General features: G+C 35.8%; 1 pseudogene; it reads right to left on the bottom strand.

Annotated features, from left to right (window-relative positions):
* Positions 1-402: 402 nt before the first annotated feature.
* LOC105530770 lies at positions 403-11,146 on the bottom strand (annotated as a pseudogene).
* Between the last annotated feature and the right edge of the window lie 2,582 nt (positions 11,147-13,728).

The raw sequence follows: 13,728 nt of genomic DNA, 5'->3' as shown, positions 1-13,728 counted from the left end.
GGCTAATTTTTCACTCCCATGTATATGTGCCCACAGGAGTCACATGTATGCATTTCTGTTCACGGGTTTGTTTTTCACCAGTTTTTACATGTATGTTACTTGTGTCATATGATAGAGAAAATGCATATGAAGGGTGAATAAATTACATCTTCCTAATGCATTTTTGTTTGAACTACATTACTTTATGCTTTCCTTATGCCATTTTTATTCAGGTATTACATTTCTAATCGTTATATTTCCCTTTTCTAGACAACAGACTTTTGAAGAGGTAAGGATATAATTTCCAGAAATTAACTGAAATGTGGGCCTTAAAATGTCATGAGGTGCCTGGAGAATTTCAGAAAGGAATGAAACTAGGTATTATACAGGATATCAGGATATCATTATCCTGAAATGTTAAACTCACAATCCTAAAGACAATTTTGCCTTCTCAACAATTTTCTTGAATGTACTCTTCACCTCCTTGTTCTTCAGGCTTTAGATCACAGGGTTCAGCATGGGGAAGACCATAGTATAAAACATACTGCAATTTTGTCTGTGTCAATGGAATGACTGGAGCTGGGCTGTATATACATGAAGATAATAGTATCATAGAAGATGGAAACTGCAGTGAGGTAGGAGGCACAAGTGGCCAAAGCCTTCTGGTATCCTGCAGTTGAGTGCATCTTTAGGATGGTGATAAATATAAATAAGTAGGATATAAAGATAACTAGAAGGGCAAAGAGGATATTGAAGCTGGTTACATAAACAAGAACCACTTCATTCACATGTCTATCAGAGCAAGACAGAGCCATGGCTGCTGGAACCTCACAGAAAAAGTGATGGACTTCATTGGACATACAGAAAGAGACTCAATGTTTCTCCAGTGTGAATGGAGGCATTCAGGAAACCACCGATGTATCAACCTATGGCCAGGCATGTACACACACTTGTCATCATGGTGGTGGTATAATGCAGGTGTTTGCACACTGCTGCATAGTGGTCAGAGGTCATTAAGGCCAATGGTAAATTTACCACACTGGCAAAGGAATCAGAAAAGAATGTCTGAGCAGCCCACACAGTATAGGAAATGATTTTGTCTTCTCTAAGGAGCCCAGATATGACCTTTGGAGTGACAACTGAAGAGTAAAAAAAGTCTACCAGAGACAGATTACTGAGGAAGAAGTATGCTTGATTGTGGAGTCGAGAGTACCAGAGAATTGAAATGATCATCCCCGAGTTTCCAAGCACATTGACGAGATAGATGAGAACAAACGTGATAAAGAAGGGGACTTACAGTTCTGGGACATTGCTTAGTCCTAAGAAGATGAACTGTGACACTTCTGTACTGTTCTACACCAGTGTTACTTGGAAGCAGGAGACGCCCTATATGAATGAGAAATAAAGGAACAGAGCATTAAAGGCAGTAGAGGTTGCAGAAAAATTAAAATGTTTATATACATTATGTACTATTACATTATAGCAATAATATGTGTTTCATGATTTTCCATAATGAAAGCATGAAGTTAACAACAAGATTTAGTGGATTAATTATCAATACAGCCCTAGACTGTTGACTGAAGGATCCACACAGGTCATCTCTCCAGTTTTTAATTTTTATATATATATGCAAACTGAGATTTGGAAAAATTTGTGAATTATCCAACCTGATAATTCTGAAATTAATGAATCTGTCAGTTCAACTTTTCCTAGTCTAATAAGTTCATAGACTTCTATGTTGCTAATGTGTCCACAGCTAGATACTTTTACTTCTATATTCCTTGATTCCTCTCAATAAATTTGCAAAATTGAGTAGTTGTTACTTTCATTTAGATTGTGAAGCACCAGAGGTTAAGTATTTTATTCATGTTTACAGAATTATTCATTGGCAGGCAAAGCTTTGACTCCAGACAGAATTGCTACCAAATTTGATTGACTAAGTTAATTTAAATAAAACTGAATTTAACTCAATTTAGAATTATTCATTTTCGCTATTATTTCAAACTCAGTGTTTGTGGTTTCACAGTGAATTAACTGAAAGATACGTGCATAGTAGATGTGGTGAGATAACTGGGGCAGTAGACGAATGTGTAAACTGCAGAGGTGTTGCTGAGGGACTGGAAGGAATAGCACCATGTATGGAGGTTGGGCTCTGGGAAGAGGTGCATGCCATTTTTACATGTACAACCTAGGAATCACTGATCCTAACCTAACTACCTGAACAGGAATTTCTTCATCTACATAAAGAAGGTGGTAATGAGACCTACCCCAAGGTATTATTTGGAGAATTAAATGAGAGAGTGCATTAAAAAAAGTCGATGAGTAAAATGCTTATTGTTTAGCACAGCCTGATGAGTGCCAGTTGTGCCTCTATTATTGGAATGAAATGATGGCCTTTATGTGGTTTGAGAAGGTAGGTGGCAACATGTAGAGCTTCAAGTATGGATAATGCTTGAAGTCTTAAGTATTCCACTTTATTTTGCTTTTTTTCCCCACACATCAGGTTCATGAGATTTTATGTGCTCCCTGCCCTCAGTGATTTAAACTTAGTTCATGCTCTGCCCATGTGATTGGCTGCTCTGTTCATTCCATGTGAGCCATTCTTTTGTTTAATATTTTTTCTTGAAATCCACAATTTTCTTTAGTTGAAAATTTCTCTTTTTCTCATTACTGTCATCCTTATAGTTGAATCATATATATCGATGGCTGAAAGTTCACAGTTTGTGGATTACGTTTAGCCTGCAGTTGTGTTTTAGTGGAAAGTTTCTGTTTACAGTGTTTTTATTTGAAGCTGTTCTAGTGTATGAAGAGTATTTTAAGTCTTTTTTATTTTAATTCAAAGCTTTTGGAAGTATTTCCATCCTTTGCTAAATTCTATTCCCTGTTATTGTCCTCCCATTCCTTTACAACTTCAATGTACAACCCTAGCCTAGGAGAGTTTTATGTTTGTCCATCTTAACACACATCCCACTTCTAGCATATACTATGTTCCAAAATATAGGATAAGAACTTTATACACAGCCATGTGTGTGATTGTGTTTGTGTTTGCATGCCTGTTCTTAGTTATCACCAAGGCAATTGGTAATTCGTGAAGTTATGTGATGTGTTCAATTCTACAGCTAGTATGAGAAAGATTTACCATTCAAGATTTATGACATCCCCATTAAGCTACCAAGGACTTTCTTCACAGAATTGGAAAAAACTACTTTAAAGTTCATATGGAACCAAAAAAGAACTCGCATTGCCAAGACCATCCTAAGCCAAAAGAAAAAAGCTGGAGGCATCATGCTACCTGACTTCAAACTATACTACAAGGCTACAGTAACCAAAACAGCATGGTACTGGTACCAAAACAGAGATACAGAACAATGGAACAGAACAGAGCCCTCAGAAATAATACCACACATCTACAACCATCTGATCTTTGACAAACCTGAGAGAAACAAGAAATGGGGAAAGGATTCCCTATTTAATAAATGGTTATTTATTTAATAATAAATTACCATTATTTATTTGGTAAAACTGGCTAGCCATAAGTAGAAAGCTGAAACTGATCCCTTCCTTACACCTTATGCAAAAATTAATTCAAAATGGATTAGAGACTTAAATGTTAGACCCAAAACCATAAAAACTCTAGAAGAAAACCTAGGCAATACCATTCAGGACATAGGCATGGGCAAGGACTTCATGTCTAAAACACCAAAAGCAATGGCAACAAAAGCCAAAATTGACAAATGGGATCTAATTAAACTAAAGAGCTTCTGCACAGCAAAAGAAACTACCATCAGAGTGAACAGGCAACCTACAGAATGGGAGAAAATTTTTACAATCTACCCATCTGACAAAGGGCTAATATCCAGAACCTACAAAGAACTCAGACAAATTTACAAGAAAAAAACAACCCCATCAAAAAGTGGGCAAAGGATATGAACAGACACTTCTCAAAAGAAGACATTTATGCAGCCAACAGACGCATGAAAAAATGCTCATCATCACTAGCCATCAGAGAAATGCAAATCAAAACCACAATGAGATACCGTCTCACACCAGTCAGAATGGCGATCATTCAAAAGTCAGGAAACTGGAGAAGATGTAGAGAAATAGGATTGCTTTTACACTGTTGGTGGGAGTGTAAACTAGTTCAACCATTGTGGAAGACAGTGTGGCAATTCCTCAAGGATCTAGAACTAGAAATACCATATGACCCAGCCATCCCATTACTGGGTATATACCCAAAGGATTATAAATCATGCTGCTATAAAGACACATGCACACGTGTGTTTATTGTGGCACTATTAACCATAGCAAAGACTTCGAACCAACACAAATATCCATCATTGACAGACTGGATTAAGAAAATGTGGCACATATACACCATGGAATACTATGCAGCCATAAAAAAGGATGAGTTCATGTCCTTTGTAGGGACATGGATGCAGCTAGAAACCATCATTCCCAGCAAACTATTGCAAGAACAGAAAACCAAACACTGCATGTTCTCACTCATAGGGGGGAATTGAACAATGAGATCACTTGGACACAGGAAGGGGAACATCACACACCAGGTCCTATTGTGGGGAAGAGGGTAGGGGGGAGGGATAGAATTAGGAGATACACCTAACGTAAATGATGAGTTAATGGGTGCAGCACACCAACATGGCACTTGTATACATATGTAACAAACTTGCATGTTGTGCACATGTACCCTAGAACTTAAAGTGTAATAAAAAAAAATTCCTCAATATCATTATTTATCAGGAGAAATGTAAATAAAAACAACAGAGAGACACTATTTTATAATCCACTAGGATGGCTATTGTAAAAGAAATGGAAATTAACAAATATTGGCATGGATGTAGAGAAATTGAAGCCCTTTTAAATTGCTGGTGGAAATGTAAAATTGTAGAGCTGATATGAAAAACAATTTGTTAGTCTTCAAAAGTTAAACTCAGATTACCATATGCATAAGCCATCCTACTTCTTGTTATCTACTTAAAGAATAAAAACAGGTCTTCAAATAATATTTTCACATAAATGTTCATAGCATCGTTATTAAAATATTAACAATTGCTCAAAGATGAAAACACCCCAATGTTCATCAATTGAGAATGGAAGAACAAAATGTAATACATCTATACAATGAAATATTACTCAGCCATAAAATATTAATCCTTGTTACAATATAAATGAGCCTTAAAAACATTCTGCAAAGTAAAATAAGTCATACATAAAAGGTCACATATTATGAGATTACATTTATGTGATCTATACAGAATTGGTAAATCCATAGAGATTGAAATAAGATTATTGGTCCCCAGGACCAGGGGGCTGTGGGAATGAGGGACACTGCTTAATGGATATGGAATCTTCCTTGTGAGTAAATAAAATCTTTTGAAATTAGATATATGTGATGGTTTCACAACTTTATGAAGGTACTAAATACCAATGAATTATATACTTTTAAATAATAAATTTTATATCATGGACATTTCATATAAATTAAAAAGGTGGAGTCAGGGAAAAATTGCACAGGCATAAAATGGAGAAAAGAATGTGACTGAAGGGAGAAATCAGACTGAAGGAGACAAAAGTCAAGGAATGCCAGCAGTCACCTGAAGACGAAATATGCATGAAACTGTTTATTTCCTAGAGACTCTGCAGACTGATACCTTGATTTCATCCTAGTGAAGCTGATTTTGGACCTCTGACCTCCAGAACTGTAAGAAAAAAAACATGTTGTTTTACTTCCCTAAGCATGTGGTAATTTGTCAGAACCAAAGGGAACTAATACAAAATATTTGTTGTGTTAAACCATTGGGTTTTCACTTTAATGTGTTACTTCAGTAAAACCTAGCATCTTTTATCACCTGTCTTCTGTGATGAGTTTTTTTCTATTAGTTCTCCTTATTATTCATTTACTCATTCACTAAAATCTTTTACTGAGCCCCAACTCTGTTCCAGGCATGAATCTTTGTTAGTGAACATGTCAGAAATTGTTCCTGTATGCATCAAGCTTTTATGCTCGTGGAAAAACAAATTTAAGTAAACACACACAAAGATAAATAGATAACTTTGCATTGTGATCATATTATGAAGGAACAGATAATAGAGATAAAATTGTGTAGGCCTATTTAACATTTAATATGTAAATTTGTCCCTTCACTGAATTGCCATTTTATGAGACACTCTTGAGTCCTTCTGTTGTAATCAACATCAGACTAATATCTGAGAATAATGACAGTAGTGCACCTAAACTTATAAAAATGAATCTATATAATTAATGTTTCAAAAGTTCTATGGAGAAAGGTGACAAATTAGGTGATGAAATGACATAAGAATAAGAAAAGGAATAGAGAGAAGTAATTACTAACATATTTTGAGCAGCTATTCCATTTCAGGCACTGTGCTGTGTTCTGGCTCATTCAGTACCCATTCAAAATAATTCTATGAGTAGGTAGTATTTTCACAAGTAGAATCTCAGGACATGTAATTAACTTGACACTTGTCACAAAGCTTTGTTGAAATGGAATTCATGTGTAGCTTTATTCTGTGTTTCAAATCTGTGTTACTTTTATTTGCGCTTGTCATTTTAGTCATTACTTGGAGAATGGATAAGGATTCAAAAATCAACAATTGTGGAATTAAATTGTGATGCAGAAATTTTCCACTTTTTCCATTATATGCTATCCAACCCCATTACCTAAAAACAGTATCCAGATTGTATTATGAAAGTCTGTCTGTATTAGTTAGGATAAATAATGCTAGCTGCCATACAAGCAAACTCGGAAATTGCAGTAGCACGATCACAGATTTTCTTGCCCACATGTTATTCAATTAATTGTTCTATAGGAATTCACACAGAGATTCAATGACCCAGGTCTTTTCACTAAGTGATTCCATTATCCCCTGTAGTCTGAGTTTTGTCTCTCCAGATGGTGACAAAGAGAGAATACAGAGGACTACATGACGAGTATCATGGGCCAGAGTTGAAATGGCATATATGACTTCACAAACTGGATTGTCAAAAATACAATCACATAGCCACAATGTACTGCATAAAGGCTGAGAAACAGCCCAGCTATGAGTACAGTAAAAATAAAACAGTTTAGAAAACAACTACCAGGTTTTTTCCATTGTAATACTTATGATCATCCAATATCTACTTTATACTTCCTCCCACAGAAAGAACATATTATTTACCTCCATCAAAGAGACCACCTAAATCCTAACTAATCACCATCCAAGCTCAAGCTCAGGTTAAATGGTCTTCTCCATATAATCAGGATGTGGCTCCATGTGGTTCAGCAATTTATGAACCAAAAAGAAAACTTAGCTCCTTCTGCATTCACATTCAATATATAAAGTCATGCCAGAGTAAAGATAATTAGCAACACACACACACACACACACACACACACACACACACACACAAAAAAAAAACTCAACCCCATGTACACAAGACAGTAATGGGAGACATACTGGTTGGTTTTAAAATCTTGTAGAATTGGCATTATGAAAGTCCCTCATCCCAGTAATGGTATATATTTCTTTATGAGACCCTGATTTTTTTTCTCTGGGGAAAACTCCATTTTCCATTGTTTTCCTTGGCTGCTGGTGTAATTTCTACTGTGTTTGTCTTCTTATCCATTATTCTTCCTTACCATTTCTGAAGTGTATTGAACACAAAATCCTGTCTAGCACAAAATAAACAAAGGCAGTTTATTAATAAACTTGCAGCAAGGAAACCATCTTCCATTATTTTTACTTCAGCAGGATTTCAAGTGTGTTAGAAGGGCCAATAAGTTCACTGAGTAAAATGGAATAAATACTGAGCCAGTGAATCACTGGCAACCATCTGATTAAGATGTGACTTTCAGAAGAGGTAGAAACAATAATTGGTCTTCAGGTACATTTGTCAGCCCTTAGTTGGCTACAAGGTGAAAAGCAAATGGTTTTGAGAATGTCTTTTTAAAAAATTTTTTAAATCGTACTTTAAGTTTTGGGATACATGTGCAGAACATGTGGGTTTGTTACAGAGGTATATGTGTGCCATACAAGAATTTTAAATTCAAGCCTCATAGCTTTGTTACAATAAAATAACTAGGTTAGGTGATCACTCATAGGGAATTTCCATTCAAGTTGAAGATACAGATAAACAAGTGAACAAATAATACCAGAGTTTAATGTTGATAATGATTATGAAGAATGAAGTAGGCTGAGGAAAGAAGGTCCATGGGAGGGGAGAGGCTATTTTATGAAGTAGTTCAGGAAAGGCACAACTTGCCTGGGTGAGGTAACATTTAAGTAACAATCTGAAATGAGTGTGGAAATTTTCTGAGCAGAGGAAACAGCAAATAAAGAGCTCCTAAGACAAGAGCATGCCTAGAGATGTCCAAGAGTAGTAAGAACTAGTGTAAAGGCAGAGGGGTGAATGTGTTTGAGAGTGCTAAGATGTAATGTAGCTCAACCAAAGCAATGATGGTGGCACAACAATTTCAAAACATTTACTGCCAAAAAAGAGAATAGCATTATTATTCACATCAATGCTATTTTAAAAAACAAAATGTGAAGTTGATAGTCATATGGGTAAGGTAAAAAGATGACAATATTTTTTCTGCTTTTATTCTAATTTGACTATTTATCTTTTCGAAGTTGTCATGTGAATATGCTTTCTCTCACCAAATCACTGCATAATGACTGAAACATTATTAAGATGGTGTAATTATTTATATTTAGATAAAATGTGCCAATAAAAAAACTATACTCTATTAAAACCAGTGTCATATTTCTCTCTATTTTGCATGCTTAGAACTGTTTCTCAACTAAAGAAATTAATAATATAATAATACAATACAGAAAGCTATTGCATAAGGTGGATCTAAGAGGGATAAAATGACGTTTTATGGATTTTATATTGTTAAAAGACTAAACACAGAAAATATTTTGTCTCCTTAACAACATTCTTGAATACACTCTTGACTTCATTGTTTCTCAGGCTATAAGCCACAGGGATTAGCATGGGGATAACCATAATATAAAACACAGATACGATTTTTCTGTGTTCATGAAATGAATAAAACTTGACTGCACATATGTGATGAGGACAGTCCCATAAAATAAAGAAACTGCAGTGAGGTGAGAACTACAGGTGGATAAAACCTTCTTGTATTCTTAAAGAGAACATATTTAAAAATGGTGACAAATACAAATACAAACAAGCAGGAAATCAAGATAATGAAGAGAGTAAAAAATATATTAAAGCTTGAAGTAGGAGCAAGGATCAACTCATTAATATGTTTATTAGAGCATGTCAGAGTCATGACTGCCAGAATATCACAGAAAAAGTGATGGATCTCATTGGACTTACAATGTCTCGAATGTCAACAGCAGCAGTCAGTAAACTTAAGACATACATGTATGGCCACAGAAGCACACACATTTGTTGTCGTGGTGGTGGTGTGATGTGGGGGTTTACATATTACTGTGTAGCGATCATAGGCCATTGAAATCAAGAAGTAACTTTCCACAGTAGCAAAGACTGCAAAAAATAACATCTGAGCCGCACATACATTGTAGGAGATGACCTTGTCAGCTATCAGCAACCCAGTCATCACCTTTGGAGTGACAGTTGCTGAATAGCAAAAGATTACTGAGGAAAAAGTACATGGGAGTGTGGATATGAGAGTCCAGTAGGATCAACAACATCATCCCCAGGTTCCCACTCGGAGTGAAGAGGTAGATGAAGTTGAACAAGACAAAGAGGGGGACCTGTCGTTCTAGGGCTTTGGTTAGTCCTAGTCAAATGAATTCATTCACCTCTGTATTATCATCTGTAGATGTAGTTTGATACTCATGGGATGCTCTGTAGGAAAGAGAGATGATGGAATGGAGTGATAAGCAATGAAGACTTGCACAGAAATGGAAATGTGTAGTCTTATGTTATGACAGCAACTATTTGTTCTCCAATATTCCTTATATATGAAACATAGAAATGGCAATGCAATTAGTGGATAACTTATCTAAACAGCAATAAACTTTGGAAGATAAATGATCTTCACGAATCACCTTCCCAACTTTTTAAAACTGAGTTACAGAAGAGTTAATGAGTTGTCCAAGGTCACATGCCTGAAATAAATCCATCTCCCAAATCAGGTCTTTCGAGCCTTCTAACAGCTTTACACTTCTGTAGTCTAGGCGATTTATATGTATATAGCCATTTAATTCTCCCATCACCTCCATTAGATTGAGCAGTTATTACTCTATCTGGTAATTTGGCAACAAAGATACTGAGTAATTTATTCAAGGTTACACATTTATTGATTTAAAAATTCAAACTTTATACCCAGAGTGGTTTCCAGCCCAAATGCTGTTAATAAAATAGGATTGATTTTAATTTTATTTAGTTTACATTTACTTATCTCCATTATACCAAGCTTAATGCATGAGGCTGCTTAGTAGAGCAATTCACAACTAAATACACAGTAGACGCAATGGGATAAATACAGTATTAGAGCCATGTATAACCCTGACAGCCGATTCTAAAGAAAATTACACCATTGGACTTAAAAGTTTGGACTATGAAAATAGGCTTATTTGCACTCACATTTAAATCCCACTATTCACTACCTGGGAGACATTGCTCCTAAATGAAGTTCTCTGAGCTTCATTTTATCCATCAATCAAATGAATGTGGTGTTGGGACATGCTCAAGGGATTATTATAAGAACTAAATGAGATAATGCATGAAAAAAAGCACAAAGTGGGTATTAAGTATAATACTAATGGGTGTGAGCTCCTATACGATTATTAGGATAAAATGTCACTGTTTATATTGGTTTAGGAAAGGTAGGTGGTAACATGCAGGTGGGTGGGTTTTGATGTCTGCTAGCCTTACTCTATGATTTGCCTTTCCCTACACACTGTGTCTAAGGTCTCTTTTGTTTTCTCCAGTATTTCCCACTCTGTTCTTCATCTCCCACATGAGTGACTGTGCCAATCATTTTTAGTGAGATCCCAGAGATCTTCAAGACCTCTTTTGCCTAATATCTTCCCTGTGGTCCACATTTTAGTTTGTGATGAAAGGCTCCCCTTCAATCTTGGATTCAGTCTTACTGTCGTTATTGTCAATACTTAGCTCGATCACAGTTATTGAAGGTTGAAAATCCATGGTTGGGGCATGACCCTAATCTTCAGATCAGTTCATGAGCACATTCAAGGTGTTTTAAGTATTTTTACTGTATTTGTATTTAAATCCTTGGGAAGCATCTATTCTTTGGTAATCACTATTCTCTATTATTTTCCTCCTGCCCCCTAAACACAATAACACATTATTTTATATGTTCAGATCTTAAATTATTTGTGTTTGTCAATACCTCACCCAAATAATTTTATATGTACATATATTCTCATTGGGCCCACCTGGATAATCCAGGATAATCTCACCATCTCAATATCCTTAATTTAATCACCTGTGTGCAGTCTCTTTTACAATGTAAGGCAACATATTCATAGGTTCCATGGATTATGATGCAGATTCTTTGTTGGCCATTATTCAGGCTGCCACAGTAGACACAAAAACAACATAGAGTAGGTAAATTATCCATAGAGTTAGAGATTGTTGACTGAGCCATCTGCTCAGATTACACAGCCAATTTTCTAATTGTATTATCTGTAACAGAGGTGCAGGAAGAGGTATTAACTTATCAAAGTTCACATACCTGGAATGGATCCATCTCCCAAAGCAGATCAACCAAGATTAGTAGCATGTTAAATGTACTGCTTATGTGTAGTTTGTCTCATAGATAGAGGGATAATTATATATTAAGAGATAGATATAGATAACTGAGGGGGAGGGAGGTAGTGTACGCACACATACAGACATATATTTATATAACCTCATTTGCACTTAAGGAAATGGAGGATTCAAAGGTTAGATGTCTTCCTGAAATTCCACACGTAGTGCAAAATATTCATGCTACAAACCCACATTTAACTGATTCCACTGACTGTGTCTTTAATTGCTGCATGCTAGATGTTCTAGATGAACAAATAAGAGGAAAGTATGAGATTGTGGAAATATAAGTGAAAATGAGTAAGAATCTTGGTCGTTTCATGATGATTCCCCTGAAATGTAAATATTTGTCATTTCACTCTGTTTGGGTGAGCTATCCTTTCCATGACAGGCTGACACATATAAACAGGATGAATTTACCACCTATTCAAAGAAACCATCATCTATCTTAAGTTTTTGCTTATCTTGTTAAGAAAAGTAGCATGTCATTTCATAAATATCACTGTACTATCTCCTGAATAAAATGCTTTTGCGTTTGAATCCTAGACCCCATGTCAAGGTTTAAGAAAATTTTTTTAGCCAGATATGAGCTCAAAAACTCACAGAAGATGTAGCTGCCCAGTTTCTACATGAATTCTACTTCTTGGGGTAGTTCCGTCTTTTCTGCAGGGGATATTTTCCAACACCCCCAGTGGATGACTGAAACTGGATAGTACAAAATCCAGTTATCATCAGTAGAAACATGTTTCTGTTCATGTCTTACATCCCAAAATTTAATGCCTTTTTAAAATCTTAACTAGCACATACAACGCACTATGGCTGTAATTTTTGTAGTGTGAGGTGTGGCAGCAAAACTAGCATGAATTCATTTTTCTTTCTTCACAGTTTCACAGAAGTTTCATTTTTACTGTAGATCTTAGAAACTTCAGCATACAATTTGTTATTTTTCTTTGTTAAGTCAAGAACTTTCACCTTTTTAAGTAAAGGAAGCACTTTATGACTTTGCTTTAGAAAATCTGAATTGCCAGCATCACTATTCTTGCACTTTGTGGCCATTTTTAAGTAAAATAAAAATTACTCCACACAAAACATTACTATCACAAGCCCTGTGATACTGTGACAGTCAGTCTGACAACCAAGAGAGTGACTAAGCTACATGCAGGTAGCACATCTGGATAGGTTGGACAAAGGGATGATTCCATTTCCAGAAGGAAATTTAATATATTTGGACTGCAGCTGACCTCAGGTAACCAAAACTTCAGAAAGTAAAACAGTGGGTGAGGAGGGACTACTGTGTATTGATTATAAAAACTATCTTGCTTCTTGAAAAGAAGGAAAAGGTATTCCTGAATTGTGAGTCTGCAATCAGAAATTTATCCCTGGAAGAACACATAAATAATATCGGAGAAACTTCTCTCATTTACTGGTTAAATGGTTCCAAGATTCCTGAAGCATAGAGAAATAGAGACAACATCCTTAACATGGAACTAGAAAGCCTGGCTCTAAGTCTTATATATTCTGTGGATTTATCTGTGTACATAAAAGAGTTATTTATCTTCTATTCAGCTCAGTTTCCTTATTTGTGGAATAAAAATAATAAAATTAAAAATTCCACATACTTTACAGAATTGTGTCTGCCAAATAGCAAATAAAGGTGAGTATGTGAAGTACTTTAATACTTCCAACACTAAGCAACATAGTATTTTTCTTGGGGTATTTTTCCTGCCTGTGGTTGCAGACCCACTTCTGCAAATGCTCAGTTTGGAGAGAGGCTGCTGTGTAGTAAAAGAATTAGCTTAGCGTCATTTCAATAAATGTTGACTGGAGGCTCTACTCAGAGTTCTGTCTCTTCAAAATAATGTCATATGTGCTCCCAGTGAAATTTCCAGAGCCTAATGAAGGAGAATCAGGAGAAAATTATACGGGCATGGAGTTCTCTGGGGAGCAGGGTTCCTATG

This window comes from Mandrillus leucophaeus, unplaced genomic scaffold (genome assembly GCF_000951045.1).
Source record: "Mandrillus leucophaeus isolate KB7577 unplaced genomic scaffold, Mleu.le_1.0 Scaffold842, whole genome shotgun sequence".
Classification (NCBI taxonomy): Eukaryota; Metazoa; Chordata; class Mammalia; order Primates; family Cercopithecidae; genus Mandrillus; species Mandrillus leucophaeus.
This window is presented reverse-complemented; position numbering and strand designations above follow the sequence as displayed.